Source organism: Sus scrofa, chromosome 14, assembly GCF_054392235.1.
Source record: "Sus scrofa isolate SSC_HxYL_T2T_F1_AM1 chromosome 14, Sscrofa_HxYL_maternal_Yorkshire_Landrace_v2.0, whole genome shotgun sequence".
Lineage (NCBI taxonomy): Eukaryota > Metazoa > Chordata > Mammalia > Artiodactyla > Suidae > Sus > Sus scrofa.
Window position 1 is genome coordinate 97,326,851 of NC_139396.1, and position 17,050 is coordinate 97,343,900.

Genomic DNA, 17,050 nt, shown 5'->3' on the forward strand with positions numbered 1-17,050 from the left:
TCAACCCACAGAGAGTACAATGGGTCCATGGAGCTGAAAGAGAAAGCCAAAATAAGTGGGAACCCTTAAGAAGCTGATATCAACATCCAAATTCTCTTCCTCTCTTTCACACACACTCCCATATCACACACATACATTGACAAGCAAAATTGTGGAGCATTAAAAAAAGAGAGAAAATGGACACATACTTGTGTTTTCTTATCCCTAACTTCCCAGAAAAAAATTATCTAATGATATAAAAAGGTTAAGATTATATAAAACTAATTAAATTGTATACTTAAAATAGTGAATTTCATTGAATGTAATTTATACCTTAATACTTGATTTTTTTTTTTTTTTTAAGGGCTGCACCTTTGGCATATGGAGGTTCCCAGGCTAGGGGTCAAATTGGAGCTGCAGCTGCCAGCCTATGCCAGAGCCACAGCAACACGACATCTGAGAAACATCTGTGACTTACACCACAGCTCATGGCAATGCTGGATACTTAACCCACTGAGTGAGGCCGGGGATTGAACCTGCGTCCTCATGGATATTAGTCAGATTCATTTCTGCTGAACCACAACAGAATTTTTTTTTATTAGACATTTTTTTTTTCTTGGCTGTACCCACAGTATATGGAAGTTTCTGGGCCAGGGATCAAACCCATGCTGCAGTTGCAACTTGGGCCACAGCTGTGGCAACCCTGGATCCTTAACCTGCTGCACCATAAGGGAATTTCTGAGCCCTGTTTAAATTGATCTTATCGAAACAGCAGTGAGTGATGGTGAAATCTTAATTCTCTGCTCAGGAACCAACCTGGGCAACCTGCATAAAAACCAGGATCCTAGCCACTAGACCAGCTACAGACTCAATATCTGATTTTTTTTTTTTTTTTTTTTTTGCTTTTTAGGGTCGCACCCACGGCATGTGGAGGTTCCCAGGCTAGGGGCCAAATCAGAGCTACAGCTGCCGGCCTACACCACAGCCACAGCAACGCCAGATTGAGCCTCGTCTTCGACCTACAGCACAGCTCTCGGCAACACAGATCCTTAACCCAGTGAGCGAGGCCAGGGATCAAACCTGCAACCTCATGGTTCCTAGGTGGATTCATTTCCCCTGTGCCACGACGGGAACTTGTCCATATCTGAATTTTTAAAAGAGGTATATATACAGAAAAACCAACTCAAAGTGGATCACAGACCTAAATGGAAGACCTAAACTATAAAATTCCTAGAAGAAAACATAGGGGTAAATCTTCGTGATCTTGAATTAGGCAATGATTTCTCAGATATGACACCAAAAATATGAGTGTTAAAGGAAAAGATCAACAGGAGTTCCCTGGTGGTTCAGTGGGTTAAGGACCTGGCATTGTCACTACTGTAGCTCTGGTTACTGTGTGGTGTGGGTTCGTTCCCTGGCTTGGGAACTTCTACATGCTATGGGCTCAGCCAAAAAAAGAAAAAAGAGAGAGAGGGAGAAGATCAGCAAGTTGGACTTCATAAAATTTAAAAACATTTATGCTTCGAAAGACACAATCAAGGGGGTGGGGGGATGTGCTTGGGTTGTGGGATGGAAATCGTATGAAATTGGATTGTGATGATCATTGTACAACTACAAATGTAATAAGTTCGTTGAGTAAAAAAAAAAAAAAGACACAAGAAAGTAAAAAGACAACACACAGACTGGGGTTGTATGTTTTGCAAAATTGTATATATGATAAGTGATTTGCATCTAAAATATAAAAAGAAATCTTACAACTCAAAAAAAGAGCAAAAGATATGAACAGACATTTCTTTGAAGAAGATATACAAATGCCCTAGAGGCATTCATGAAAAGATGTTTAACATAATTGGTTAGTAGGGAAATGTAATTCAGCGCTATAATGGGATACCATTTCATACCACCAAATGGCTACAGTCAAAGAGGCAGACAATAACATGTATTGGCAAGACTATGGAACTCACATGTTGCTAGAGAGATTGTAAAATGGTACAGCAATTTTGGAAAAACAGTCTGGCAGTTTCTCATAGTGTTAAACATATAGTTACTACATGACCTAGCAATTCCTCCTCTAAGTATATAACCAAGAGAAATGAAAAACACATATCCACACTGGGAGTTCCCTGGGAGTCTAGTGGTTAGGATTCTGCACTTGCACTGCTGCTGCCCAGGTTCATTCCCTGGTCTGGAAACAGAGACCCACATAGAGCCTCGGTATGCTGTGGTCAAAACAAAACCATACACCTACCCAAAAACTTATATATGTATTTTCATAGCAGCAATATTTACTATATCAAAGTGGAAAAAAACCAAAATGTCCATCAACAAATGAATGGATAAACAAAATATAGTATAGCCATGCAATGGAATATTATTTATCAGTAAAAAGAAATGAAGTACCCATCCATGCTACTCTATTTGATGGGCCTCGAAACCATTATGCTAACTGAAAAAGCAAGTCAGTAAAGACTACATATTGTATGATTCCATTTATATTAAATGTACAGAATAAGCAAATCATAAAAATAGAAAATAGATTAGTTTCTAAGCCTGAGGAACTAGAGGGAGATGGAGGTGACTGACTGCTAATGGGTTACACAGTTTCTTTTTGGGGTAATGAGAATATTCTAAATTTGATTGTGGTGATTATTGCAGAACTCTGAATATGCTAAAACCCATCGAATTGTACACTTTTAACAGGTGGAATTTGTGGTATATAAATTATATCAATAAACTGTTTTTTTAAGTACACATTTTTCAAAATATATAAAATTGAGTATCTAATAAAAAGGTGCATTTTAGGAGTTCCCGTCATGGCGCAGCAGAAACGAATCCAACTAGGAACCATGATGGCCGCAGCTCAGTGGGTTAAGGATCTGGCATTGCTGTGGCTGTGGAGTAGGCCAGCAGCTGTAGCTTCTAGTGGAACCCTAGCCTGGGAATCTCCATATGCCACGAGTGCAGCCCTACAAAGCCCAAAAAAAAAAAAAAAAGTGCATTTGACTGCATGCAAATCATATCTGCTTAGGAGTTCCCATCGTGGCGCAGTGGTTAACGAATCTGACTAGGAACCATGAGGTTGCGGGTTCGGTCCCTGCCCTTGCTCAGCGGGTTAACGATCCGGCGTTGCCGTGAGCTGTGGTGTAGGCTGCAGACGCGGCTCGGATCCCGCGTTGCTGTGGCTCTGGCGTAGGCTGGTGGCTGCAGCTCCGATTCGACCCCTAGCCTGGGAACCTCCATATACCGCAGGAACGGCCCAAAGAAATAGCAAAAAGACAAAAAAAAAAAAAAAAAAAAAAAATCATACCTGCTTAAAAATTTTTTTCTTTTATTTTCTTTTTAGGGCTGCACCTAAAGCATATGGAGGTCCCTAGACTAGGGGTCGAATGGGAGCTGGCTGTAGCTGCTGGCCTACACCATAGCCACAGCCACGTGAGCGTCTTTGTTCATGGCAATGCCGGATCTTTAACCCACTGAGTGAGGCCAGAGATCGAACCTGAGTCCTCATGGATACTAGTTAGATTTTTTTCCACTGAGCCCTGATGGGAATTCCTGTTTTTCTTTTTCTTTTTTTTTTAAACAAACCCCTGTGTCGAGGGCTGACTTTCAATAGATTGCGGGGAGGGAGATGCTCTGCTACGAAAAAAATTTTACACACACACAAAAGTATGTAATATGAGCTCTAGAAGGTTTAAAACATAGATTATAGCTCTGTAATTATGGTTCCATTTAGTGTAAATATGGTACATTTTTCACTAAGAAAGAAAAGCATTAAGAAGCCACAAGCATTCTGGTTCAAAGTTTATTTATTGTCCGTCTTTGCCAACAGAATGTCAGCCTACATTTTTTGTGTGCCTAGAATAGTCCCTGGCTCACAGAAGATGCTCAATGCATTTGTGTGGAAGAAAAGAAGGATGGAAAGGATCATGAGAGCTCAAACTACCATCTCCTGGAGAGACCCATTGGAGCTACTTTCAAACACTTTTCTTAAATTGTGGTAAAATACACACAAAATAAAAGTTACCATCTTAACTATGTTTAAGTATACAGCCTAGGAGTTCCTATCTCGGTGCAGCGGAAATGAATCTGACTGGGAACCATGAGGTTGTGAGTTTGATCCCTGGCCTCTCTCAGTGGGTTAAGGATCTGGTGTTGCCATGAGTTGTGGTGTATATATATATATATATTTTTTTTGTCTTTTTGCCATTTCATGGGCCGCTCCCGCGGCATATGGAGGTTCCCAGGCTAGGGTCAAATCGGAGCTGTAGCCACCAGCCTACGCCAGAGCCACAGCAACGCGGGATCTGAGCCGCGTCTGCGACCTACACCACAGCTCACGGCAACGCCGGATCATTAACCCACTGAGCAAGGGCAGGGACCGAACCCGCAACCTCATGGTTCTTAGTCGGATTCGTTAACCACTGCGCCACGACGGGAACTCCCCGAGTTGTGGTGTATATTGAAGATGTGGCTCGGATCTGGCGTTGCTATGGCTGTGGTGTAGGTTGGCAGCTACAGCTCCCATTAGACCCCTAGCCTGGGAACCTCTATATGCCGCAGGTGTGGCTCTAAAAAGACAAAAGACCAAAAAAAAAAAAAAAAAGTACACAGTCTAGTACTGTTAAATGTATTCACATTGTTGTGCAACCCATCTCCAAAACTTTTCATCTTGCAAAATGAAACTTTACACCCACTAAATCACAATGCCCCATTTCCCCTCTCCCAGCCTCTGGCAATCACCATTCCACTCTGTGTCTCTATAAATTTGCCTTCTCAAGACACCTCACATAAGTGGAATCATACAGTATTTGTCTTATTATGCCTGGCTCACTACACTCAGCACAATGTCTTCAAGGTTCAATTAAACTGTAGCAAATGTTGGGGCTCCCATCATGGCATGTGGTTAGCAAATCCGACTAGGAACCATGAGGTTGCAGGTTTGATCCTGGCCTCTCTCAGTGGGTTAAGGATCTGGCATTTCCATGAGCTGTGGTGTGGGTTGCAGACGTGGCTCAGATTCTGCGTTACGGTGGCTATGGCATAGGCTGGCTGCTACGTGTCCGATTAGACCCCTAGCCAGAGACCCTCCATATGCCACAAGGGCGGCCCTAGAAAAGACAAAAGAAAAAAAAGAAAAAAAAATTGTAGCAAATGTCAGAATTTCCTTCCCTTTTAAGGCTGAATAACATTCCATCCTATGGATATACCACATTTTGCTTGTCCTTTCCCCATCAATGGATATTTGGGTTGCTTCCATGTTTTGGCTGTTGTGAATAATGCTGCAATGAACACGGGTATACAAGTATCTCTTTGAGACCCCATTTTCACTTTTTTGGGTATATACCCAGAAGTGGAATTGCTGGATCATATGATAATTCTACTTTTAACTTTTTGAGGAAACACCAGACTGTTTTCCATACCACTTGCCCCATTTAAAATTCCCATCCACAGGAGTTCCCGTCATGGCACAGCAGAAATGAATCTGACTAGGAACGGAAAGGCTGTGGGTTCGATCCCTGGCCTCACTCAGTGGGTCAAGGATCCAGCGTGGCTGTGGCTGTGGCTGTGGCTGTGGCTGGCAGCTGTAGCTCTGATTCGACCCCTAGCCTGAGACCTCCATGTGCCGTGAGTGCAGCCCAAAAAACAAAAAACAAAAAACAAAAAAAAAACATAATAAAATAAAATTCCCATCAACAGTGCAGGAAACTTCCAAACACTTTTATGCCTCTCCACATCTCTGTCCAGGCTCAAATTCCCCCAATAACCAAGCCCCACCACACCTATGCCTACAAGGTGGTAAGTAGTGAAAGGCCAGAATCTGCAGTATCTTAACGTTCTAGGAATTCGGAGACAGAGTAAGGACAGATTCCCAGAGGATGAAGGATGACAGTTTGGCCTTGAAGATGTGAATGCAGCTTCTCTCATTCTCTCACCTGGGCCTCCCCCCACCACATTCTCATTCCCTTGGAGTCGTCTGAGGCCCGGGGACACAGTGGTAAAGCTGATTTAGGCTGGCACATCTCAAAGGACAGTGGAGGAGCCCGGGCCCCCAAGAAAGGAGGGCTGAGGATTGAAGAACCTGCCCCAGTGGTCCCCAACCCATTCTGAGCCTCCAGAAATTTTGCCTGTTGGTATCACTGATTGAGCGACTATGTGACACACCTGTGACTTTAGTAACACTAAATGAATTCCTATTCCATTCACCAAAATAGCATCTACGGACATCTAAGCAGCAGCAGGACAAATATGGGCCAGACATGCTATAGACACGGGGCAGTCCTCCCCGGAACGGCCAGCCCCTGGCAATAACTTCAAACCCTCTTTTAAGCACCCCTAAAAGTCAACAGCTGGCAGAATAGGAACAGCACATCCCACCTTGGGGCCAGAGGAAGAGCAGGCCTAGGGCTCATATTTATAGAACGCTTTACATCTTTAACTCACTTAGCATATCACCAGTCCTATGAGGTAGGTATTATTATTATTCCTATTCCCATTTTAGGGGATGAGGAAACCAAGGGACCCAGGGCAATAGAAGCGGTTTATTAACAGGGAGAGGGGAGACATGCCGTCTAATGTGATTTTGCCATTGACTTTGTTTAATCTTTGAACTGAGGGGGTGGGACTGCATGACATCAAGAGCGATCCTCTGAGGCAGAGCTCAGCTGCCAGCTGCTGCCTCTGGTGCTGTTCCCCACCCCCGCCTCCATCGCTGCTCCCTGAGTTCAAGCCCGGGCTGTGGTGGGGGTGGGGGCGGCAGGAAGAACAGAGCCTCCTTGCAGGTCACTGGGCAAATGCTTGACTGCTTTCTGGGACAAGTCCAAGTCTGCAAGGAGAACGTTAAGAAATTTCCACGGCCCTTCCCCCAGCCAGGGATTTTCCACTGTGCCTGGGCAGACCTGCCTTTCGGTTTCCCCTGAGTGGGGATCCGGCCATCCATGGTGACAGGGAATGTCTGGGCAGAGTCCTAAGAAGAGTTCAAGACCTTGTTCTGGTCTCTGCCCTTGGTGGGAAGGCACCACTGTCCCGGAAAGACGAAGAGGCGGGGTGGGAACCAGGATGGTGTAGAACAAAGCGTTCGGTCTCAAAAGAATCCCAGAGAGAGGCCAGCGGGGACAGGAATCCTCAGGGGAGACTCCCCAGAAGAGGGGACCTGAGCTGGTGGGCCAGAAGAGGGAGGAGGTTTGCATGGGCAGACAGGAGAGAGCAGAACAGATGAGAGGGGCCATAATGTGGACCAGCTTTCCAAAGGTCACCAGTGCAGCGGTCAGGAGAGAGCTGGGTGCGAAAGGTGGAAAATTTGGTGAAGCAGATCTTTCAATACCAAAGCCAGACAGATGTCACAGGGGCTTGGCTGTGGCCTTTGCACTAGCTCTTGCCTCTGCCAGAAACACCCTTCCCTAGAGCGTCACCTGGTTGGCTCCAGGTCAGTCAGGTTTAGCTCAAATGCTCCACTGGAAAGCCTTCCCTGGCCGCTCCTGCTACAGCAGCCACTAGCACCGTGTCTGTGGCTCATTTTCTCCCCAGCACCTATCACCATCGGCACCTATCCTGTTACTGTTAGTGGCCGCCTCCCTCCTGGAGGATGAGAGCTCTATGAGAGCACAGGCAGTGAGCAGGCTTGTTGAGTTTAATTGAATTGCACTTGGGGTGTTAGGATAAAAAGAAGCCTATTATAACATTGTTAATTTTTTTCCCCTGAGCACTATTATATGCCAGGCACTGTGCTAAGGGCTTTAAAAACACTTTCTCATTTATTTCTCTGAACACCTCTATGAGGGAGGGGCTACTATTATCTCTGTCTTAAAGGTGAGGAGACAGGTCCAGAGAGATTGGTTAAGTTGCTCAAGGACGCCCAGAGCCAGAATTTGGGGGTTTTTTGGTTGTTGTTTTCTTGTTTTGTTTTGTTTTTGTTTTTTGGTCTTTTTAGAACCTTGGCCTATGAGATTCCCAGGCTAGGGGTTGAATTGGAGCTGCAGCTGCCAGCCTATGTTACAGCCACAGCAACCCAGGATCCAAGCTGCATCTGCGACCTATACCACCGCTCACTGCAACGCTGGAACCTCAACCCACTGAGTGAGGCCAGGTGTTGAATCCCCGTCCTCATGAATACTAGTCAGATTCATTAACTACTGAGCCACAACGGGAACTCCAGAGCCAGAATCTGAACCTACACATTTATCCTCTAGACCAGCAATGTCTGATAGAAATATATTATGAGCCACATAAGTAATTGGAAATTTTTCTAATAGCTACATTTTAAAAAAGGTAAAAGTAATTTAAATAATAGTTTCACTAGTTGATTTAAATAGTTAATGATATTTAAAAGTTTAAACTGATATATTTAAAATATCATTTCGACACATAAAAATATTTGTGAGATATTTTTACATTTTATTTTACTGAGTCTTCAAGATCTGGCACCTAGTCTACATGCAAAACATTTACTAAATTTTTTTAAATTAATGTTTTAACACTTAGTAAATTTTTACTAGAAAATGATCCATACTTAGATTTCATAACATTTGCTGTTGAAAAAGTCGATTCACATAGTCAAGCTCTTCCAAACATACTTTAAGGCTTTCTGATAACTTCATTGTCCATTTTTAAGCTTAAATGTAAACTGATTAAAATTAAATAATGTTATAACTCAGCTGCACTTGTCACATTTCAAGGGTTCCACAGCCGCACATGGCTGGTGGCCACTGTCCTGGATGGCACAGTTCTGGGCTGTGCAGCCTCACCGCTTGTGAAGGCAGGTTGGGTGGGAGAGGCCCAGGGAAGGCACCAGGGGCAGCTGTGGGAGGGAAAGGGATGGGGCAGCCTGGGCCCAACCAAAAATGAGGTGAGATGACCAGCCACCACTCCCAACCAAGCAGCACAGGTTGGCCCACTTATGAGGGGGGCGCCTCCTATGGGCTCTCTTAGGAAATGATGTCCCTCAGACCTTGGGCTGAGCAAACAGTGGTTCCTCTGAGTCTTATCCCCTCCAGCAATCACGAAGGGATCCTGGGGCTGGAACCCAGCAGACACAAGCTGGGGCTAGAAATGATCTCCCTCTGCTCTGCCCCAGCTGTGGGCAGCTGGAGGGGTTGGCCGGGATGGGGCCCTGGCTAAACTCTGGAGTCAAGTACCCCTGGATTCCAGTCCCAGCTCAGCCAATTCTTTATGGTGTGACCTCTGAACCAATCAAGTTTCCCGTCTGAACTTTGGCTTCCTCATCTAAAACATGAGGACCAGTAATGAAACACTGTAAGATCCTGGTGATGCCTTCAGAGTGCCCAGCTCACGGGAAATGATCAATTAACAATAGCTAGTCTTCCTCGATAAAGTCCTTTTTCTTGTTGAAGAACAGAGCAGACTGGAGAATGTTCCTGATCCCTAGAAAGGAGATGTCCAAAGTGAGCAGAGAGGGAGTGAGTTAATCTGGGTGGATAAGGGTTCCCTCCTCAGGGCTCCCTCACTTCCCCGTGTGACACAGACCCCGTGAACCATCGGGATGGGGAGGGGGAGATGCCACTCCCACTGGCCCTGGGTGCCTAAGCATGAGCTAAGAATGGCCAAGAGCCACCTTCCAGAAATGGGGAAGGTGAGTCAAACTGAATCAGGAGCAGGTGAGGTCACCCTGGGTCCCTGGAGTTACTCAGAGTGACACTGGTACATGCCTGGCAGGAGTGATGGGTGACCTGGGCTCCAGGAAAGTAGGTGGGGTTGGAAACCACCCAAGACAAGAAAACTGATAGGGGTGGAAACTCTTGGCAGGCAGAGCACAGCCTGAGAGGTGGCAGACAGAGGCCAAAAGTGGGCTTAGTCTGGACTTTTTTCTTTTCTTTCTTTTTTAGGGCCACACTGGCCATATGGAAGTTCTCAGAGCTAGGAGTCAAATCAGAGTTGCAGCTGGCAGCCTATGTCACAGCCACAGCCACGCCAGATCTGAGCCACATCTGCAACCTATCCTACAGCTTGTGGCATCCTTGTGGATACTAGTTGAGTTCTTTTTTTGTCTTTTGAGGCCACGTCCGAGGCATATGGAGGTTCCCAGGCTAGGGGTTGAAGCAGAGCTGTAGCCGCCGGCCTACACCACAGCCACAGCAGTGAGGGATCCAAGCCTCATCTGTGACCTACACCACAGCTCACAGCAATGCCAGATCTTTCAACCCACTGAATGAGGCCAGGGATCAAACCTGTGCCACTGCAGTGACAACGCTGGATCCTTAATGGCTAGGCCACCAGTAAATGCCTCTCATCACATTTCTAACCCTCACTTCATGGCTGTGGGTCAACCTCTCTGAGCCTTGTTTCCACATAAGTGGGAAACATAATCCCTATAAAGAGCCTGGAAGAATCACATCAGAAAGTGGGCAAGGAATTCCCATTGAGGCTCAGTAGGTTAAGAACCCAACATAGCGTCCCTGAGGATGCAGGTTTGATATTTGGCCTCGCTCAGAGGATTAAGGATCCAGCGTTGCTGCAACATATGGCTCAGATCTGGCGTGGCTGTGGCTGCAATTCTGATGAGGCCCCTAGCCTGGAAACTTCCTTATGCTGTGAGTGTGGCCCTAAAAAAAAGAAGAAAAAAAGAAAAAAGTGGACAGGATGACGCACACAGCTGGTTCTACGAAGTTTGTGATGGACCAGACTTCAGACACAGCTTGTGAGCAGGTCAATGTACAGAAGAGGAAATGGAGGCCCAAGAAACCCGTGCTGAAAAAAAAAACAAACAAAAAAACAAAAAAAGCCATGCTGAAAAAAAATAAAGCAAGCAAGCCGTGCTGAAAGGCTGTTCGGGGAAAACAGTTGAGCTCTCCCTTCCCCCCACCTGCCCCCTCAGCCCCAGGCCCTGGTTTCTCCTTCCAGGACCTCTGGATAGACCACTCTCATTCCATTTCCAGGGGAGTTTCATCCAGAGGTCCTGAAGGGTGCCCGCCTGTCCCAGCCTTGGGAGATGATGTCCAGCCTCGGGAGATGGCCTTCCTTTCCCCACTCAGCTTCCTGTATGGGGTGGGCCTGGCTCCTGGTGGTAGGGAGGGTGCTGGAGACAGCAGACACAGCTGCCTCTGGAACTGGGGTCACAGAGCCAGGACTGTGTGTGTGTCCAAAATCCAAAAATATTCACTGGATCCTCACTACACCTCAAGAGGGAGGAGGCAGTCCAGCCTAGTGGCGAGATGCTGGGACCCTGGAATCAGCCTGGACTCAGAGGACCTAAGATAATACACTTAACCTTTCCTAAACCTCTGTCTCCTACCTGAAAAAGAAGACTCGGAGCATGACACATGTTGGGCGCTCAGCACAGGGCCTGGCAAGATGAAAGAGCAAGTGTGCTTGTTTGTTTTTGAGACTGTCAGCCCTGTGAGGTCACAAGGGATCCTCGTTGGGTCTTTGCGTACCCACAGCCCTCATGCTTAATAGGTGCTCAGGTGAATGAACGAAGGAGTGGAAGGGAGGAGGGAAGGAAGAGACGGAGGGAGGAGGAGAGGAAGAAGAGAGGAAGGAGCAGCTCCATTCTGGGCGCTCTGGCTTCCATGCCCACTGCGTTCTGCCTCTCCCCCTGGGAACTGCCTCAAGGAGAGCGAGCTGATCTGAGATGGGAAGGCTGGGTCTAAATCCTGGATTTGCGGCTCACCAGGTGACTGAACTTAGCCCCCTCAACGTTGTCCTCTATAAAATGAGGATGGGGGGGTTTCCCGTCATGGCTCAGTAGTTAACAAATCCAACTAGGAACTATGAGGTTGCAGGTTAGATCCCTGGCCTTGCTCAGTGGGTTAAGGATCTGGCGTTGTCGTGAGCTATGGTGCAGGTCGCAGATGTGGCTTGGATCTTGAGGTGCTGTGGCTGTGGTGTAGGCTGGCAGCTGAAGTTCTAATTCAACCCCTAGCCTGGGAACCTCCAGAGGCCGTGGGCGCAGCCCTAAAAAGACAAAATAAATAAATAAAATGAGGATGAGGGGACCAACGACCACACGGTATTGTAGGGAGGACCAAAGATGTCTAGGAATATGTTGAATACATTTGTAAACCCAAGAGTGTTAGAGGTTATCTTGGTGCAATGATAGTGCAGGCTCTGGAACCAGACTTGCTACATTCAAATCCCTGCTCCACTGCTTGCAAACCTTGGGCAAGATCCTTAACCTCTCTGGGCCTCAGTTTCCTTATCTGTAAAACAAGAATAGTTACAGTACTGACATCATTGAGGTGTGAAGATTTTAATAAGATTGTGGAGAGCGCCTGGCAGGCACCCAGTAAATGGTGGCCTTGACAAGCCTGCCTTTAGGAAGGGTTCTGTGAACTACTTCTCACTAAAGTGTGAAAGAGTAATATGACCTACCATGGCCCCTCTTCCAGGGGGATTTGAATCTTAACAGGAGTTAAGGTAGTGAAATGCCATCTAATGATGGAATTTTATTTACTTATTTATTTTTGTCTTTTTGTCTCTTTAGGGCCGCACCTGCAGCACATGGAGGTTCCCAGGCTAGGGGTCCAATCAGGGCTGTAGCCGCCGGCCTACACCAGAGCCACAGCAACGCGGGATCCGAGCCATGTCTGCAAGCTACACCCAGCTCACAGCAACGCCAGATCGTTAACCCACTGAGCAAGGCCAGGGATCGAACCCGCAATCTCATGGGCCCTAGTCAGATTTGTTAACAACTGTGCCACGACGGGAACTCCCTAATGATGAAATTTTTAAAAGTCAAGTCGGTATACAGGAGGTAAAGCAGGGCCTGCCTAGGGCCTCTGAAATCACAGGTGCTGTCTGCGACACAAATCCTGCTGCGTCCCAGAGAAGGACCACACAGAGGGGAAGGGAGGACACAGTCCCAGTCCCTGAGGAACCTCTCCTCTACTTGGAGAAACAGGAAACAACTAGACCCTAGGACGGTGTCTAACTCAGGCTGTGCTCAGTGGGTACCTCTCGCTGTGGAGTGCCTTCCGAGGCATGGTGGGCAACAGCCCAGGCCCAGCTATCAGAAAAGCTCTAGGAGTTCCTGTTGCGGTTCTGTGATAACGAACCCGAATAGTATGCATGAGGACATGGGTTCGATCCCTGGCCTTGCTCAGTGGGTTAAGGATCTGGCATCGCTGTGGCTCTGATGTAGGCCGGCAGCAGCAGCTCTGATTTGACCCCTAGCCTGGGAACTTCCATGTGCCATGGGTGCGGCCCTAAAAAAAGCCAAAGGAAAAAGGAAAGCTCCAGAGGCCCTCTAGGGAAAAACAACAGCCAGACCAGAGGTGGGGCTGAGCACCAGATATGATGAGGGCTGATCTGGGACTAGTGAGGACGGGGTGGGTGGGGTGGGCTCTGTCCCAGGATGTGGGCCACATCTGTTTTCTCTACTAGGACCTGAGCACTAGGCTGGCACCCGTAGTAGAGGAGTTCTGGACACGGGTTCTGGATTCAGAATGCCAGGGCTCAATCCAGGCTCTCCTTTTTTCACCTCTGTGACCTTGTGACCCCAGCAAGGAGGACACAGGTAAAGTTAGCTACTGGCACCCTTTCCCCATCTCTTCTGGTCCTTCTTTGCAGGCAGGACCTCCCTCCTTCCTCTTCAGTCCATTGGAACAGGTGAGGCTGCAGGCACAGGGCCAGTGACCAGACTCGCTAGTCAGCACCGAAATCTTCCTGGGCAGTGCCTTTTATCAGTGTTGTCAGATGACACCCCACCCCCTACTCCACAACTGTCTAATGAGTGTAAATCCTGTGACTTGTGTCACAATTACCAAGAAGAGATTCCTTTTCTACTGAACTAGAATGTGGGATGATAGGAATCCAGAGCTGCAGAAGACCCCTCGTGGCAGAGTGGAAAGATTCAGCTTTTATGATATTTTTGAGCCCCCAGATCAAGCCATTCCTGGATTTTCAGTTTCCAGAGCCAGTGTATTCTCTTCTTGGTTATAAGCCAGTTTGAGTCAGGTTTTCTGTCATTTGCATCAGAAAGAATCTGAAATGCACATGGTAAACTTTCTTAACCTCTCTTTTCCTCATCTATAAAAAGGGGATGCCAGTAATAGCATTTTTTTTTTTTTTTTTCAGGAGAAAGGAAGAGTTGTTCTGGGATGATTAAAAGGGTTGATCAGGGTCTGACACTTAACATAAAGCCTGACTTATGTTAGGCATTCAAAAAGCATCAACTTTTAGGTGTTCCATAGGTGTTTGTTAATCTGGCCCCAGGAAGTGATTTGCAAAGGCATCTGGGAAAAAGCTTCTTCCTGTAAGTTTGAGGGGTCCCAGGAAAACTGGGGGGGAGAGATGGCGGGGACACTCTGCAGGGAGGATTGCCTTATCCATCCAGGTCACAAGTGGTGCCCAGAAAGGCTCTAGCGGGTGTCATGATTATTTTTCCTAGTCCTCACAATCTAATCAAGCCCATTTTACAGATGAAGAACATTAGGTCCAATCTAACGCTAACTCCAGCGCCCCCTCTGCTGGCTCAGTGCCCACTCAGCCCCTCCCCTGGAGGACAGCAGTGCTGTCCCCTGTGGTGGGGCTGCTTCCTGCCAGATCTCAACCCCAACTAGGCTAAATTAAATCAAGGGCTTCTATTAGTAATCCTAGGCGGGTTTGAAAAGGCAAAAAGGAGTTCTAAACATTCCCTCCTCCCCTGGGGGCGGCTCTATCTGCAACCTGCTGTCTCCTGCACAGAGAGCTTCCCGGAGAAGTGTCGGTTTCCCCTTTCTCATCTCACGTAGTGAAGGCACAGTCACCAGTCAACTGTGGTTTCCCCCAGAAAGAGCCTGACGCAGTTTTGCTTAAGGAAACCACGCAAGCCTCCTTCCGGACCGGCCAGGATGCCTGGGGGTGGGGGTGGGACCGGCACCTCCCACTTCCCTCCAGATAACTGCCAGCCGGGCCAGATCATTTTCTCTGTCTGGGAATTGAGCTCACCTTAGGCTTTCCCCACGTAGCCTCCTGAACCTCAGTCTTCTCATCTGTCAAATGGCACCCACCTGTTTCAGGGGCGCTCTGAGGGCATGACATGGGAAAAACTTCTAGGGTCCTTAACCCAAGATGGGCACAAAGTCATGAGGGTTCAGTCCCTCTCCTCAAGCAGAGAGAAAGGCACGGGCGTGCCTGCAAGGGCAGAGAGAGGATTTGAACTTGGGTCTTTTGTGACTCTAAGCCCAGACCTCTACCTCCAGGAACTTCTGCCTCTTTGCTAGGGAACCCCTCCCCACCCGCTTTCCTAAAACTTTTCCTTCCGCCGCAGCCTCCTCCCCTGCACAGCCTCTGCCTGGCAGCCCTCGGGGACCTCCCAGCCGCAGCCCGATGGAGCCAGACCTCACTGGCCTGAATTGCTGGAAAGAAAAATTGTTTCCTTCCCCGTCCATTCACCCAGCTCGGCGTCTATCCAGCTCTGCCCAAGGAAACATCCAGCAAGGTGCCCCCCGACTCCCACTCCTACCCACCACCGACTCTTGGACACAGCTCCACTGTAGCCAGGATGGCCATGAGAAGTGGGACCTTGTGCCCATGGGTCTCCCTGCTGGATGGGAAGCGAGACAAGTTATTCTCTCCACTCCCCTAGCAGGGTCTCACTCAGTTTGCCTCTGGATGGTGCCTTCTGTGGCCGAGGCGGGATGTTGATCTTAGTGGCCAAGGAAGAGGCTCATGGGGGTGCTTTTAGTTGTCATGGCAACGGGGAGCTGTGTCTTGCTTACCCCATTGCAGGGAGCCCGCTCTTCCAAGGACCAGCCGGGTCCTGCTCTGTGGCCCCAGTACTACCTCAGGATGGAGTTGGGGGGGGTGTCAAAGTTGAGGGACAATTAGGACCCAAAGCTTTGACAGATGCTACCAGTGTAGATGAACGCCACGTGCACAGCATTGATGAGGGAAGGCTGCCTGGAGGTGGGGTACCATGCAAAGGGTTCTGCTAGAAGGGACCACAGATACCCAATGGAGTGGCTGTAGCACTGCGGGCACAGAGCACGGGGCTGGGCAAGTGCATAGGGATGAGTAGACTAGGTACTTAGCAGGTTAGGGCTTCCAAGCCCAGGCTCACCCAGGGCACCAAGATGAGCTGAATTGTGGGTGTCAATCCTAGCTAGGCAGGAAGAGAGAAGGGTCACCAAGGCCATTCCCTTGCCTCCAGGCAGCCTGCACTCTGTCTTCAGTATAGTTATGTCCGGTCTTGGGCATTCATTAACCTCATACTCTTCCCAGGAAAGAGGAAGGTAACCAGGTTCATCGTCCCCATTTCATAGATGAGAAAACTGATGCCTGCCTGGTAAACTATCTCACCTCTGGGCCCTGAGGCCTGGCGTGGCACCCAAGCAGGACTCTCCAGGCCTTTAATTCCCTGTCATGGTGGTTGTTCAAGGAAGCCCCAAGCCATAGTTCTGATGCTGTCCACCCTTGCTGATGATGTAGAGATGCTAGGGCCACCTGAACCCCATATTTAACGAAGTAGGTGAGCCAGGACAGGGAACCCTGCTGCCTCTGATGGCTCTGGACAGGGGTGCAGGAAGACGCCCTCCGTGGTCTCTCTAAGAGGGAGTCCAGGATCGAGCCACACTCTTGGTCTCAAGAAGCCCACAGTCTAGAATATACATTTGAGCAGCCACTAAGGAAAATACTATAGAGGTTCCTCAAAAGATGAAAAATAGGGAGTTCCCATTGTGGCTCAGCAGAAACAAACCTGACTAGCATCCTGAGGATGCGGGTTCGATCCCTGGCCTCACTCAGTGGGTTAAGGATCTGGCATTGCTGTGAGCTGTGGTGTAGGTCGCAGACGTGTCTTGGATCCCGAGTTGCTGTGGCTGTAGTGCAGGATGGCAGCTATAGCTCTGATTTGACCCCTAGCCTGGCAACCTCCACATGTTGTTGCTAAAAAGCAAAAAACAAAAACAAAAACCCTAAAAATAGAGTTGCCATATCATTGATCGAGCAACCCCATTCCTGGGCATAAGATCCAAGAAAACTCTAATTCAAAAAGATACATGCACCCCAATGTTCATATCAGCGCTATTTACAGTAGCCAAGACATGGAAGCAACCTGAATGTCCATCAACAGAAGACTGGATAAAGAAGATGTGGTACATATATGTATATACAATGGAATACTGCTCAGCCATTAAGA

At 47.8% G+C, this 17,050-nt stretch overlaps 1 protein-coding gene across 6 annotated transcripts in view; it reads right to left on the reverse strand.

The window, feature by feature from the left end:
• The window catches only part of ASCC1 (activating signal cointegrator 1 complex subunit 1), a 184,240-nt gene that overhangs the window by 149,396 nt on the left and 17,794 nt on the right, over positions 1 to 17,050 (reverse strand). The gene's annotated exons all lie outside the window — the stretch shown is intronic.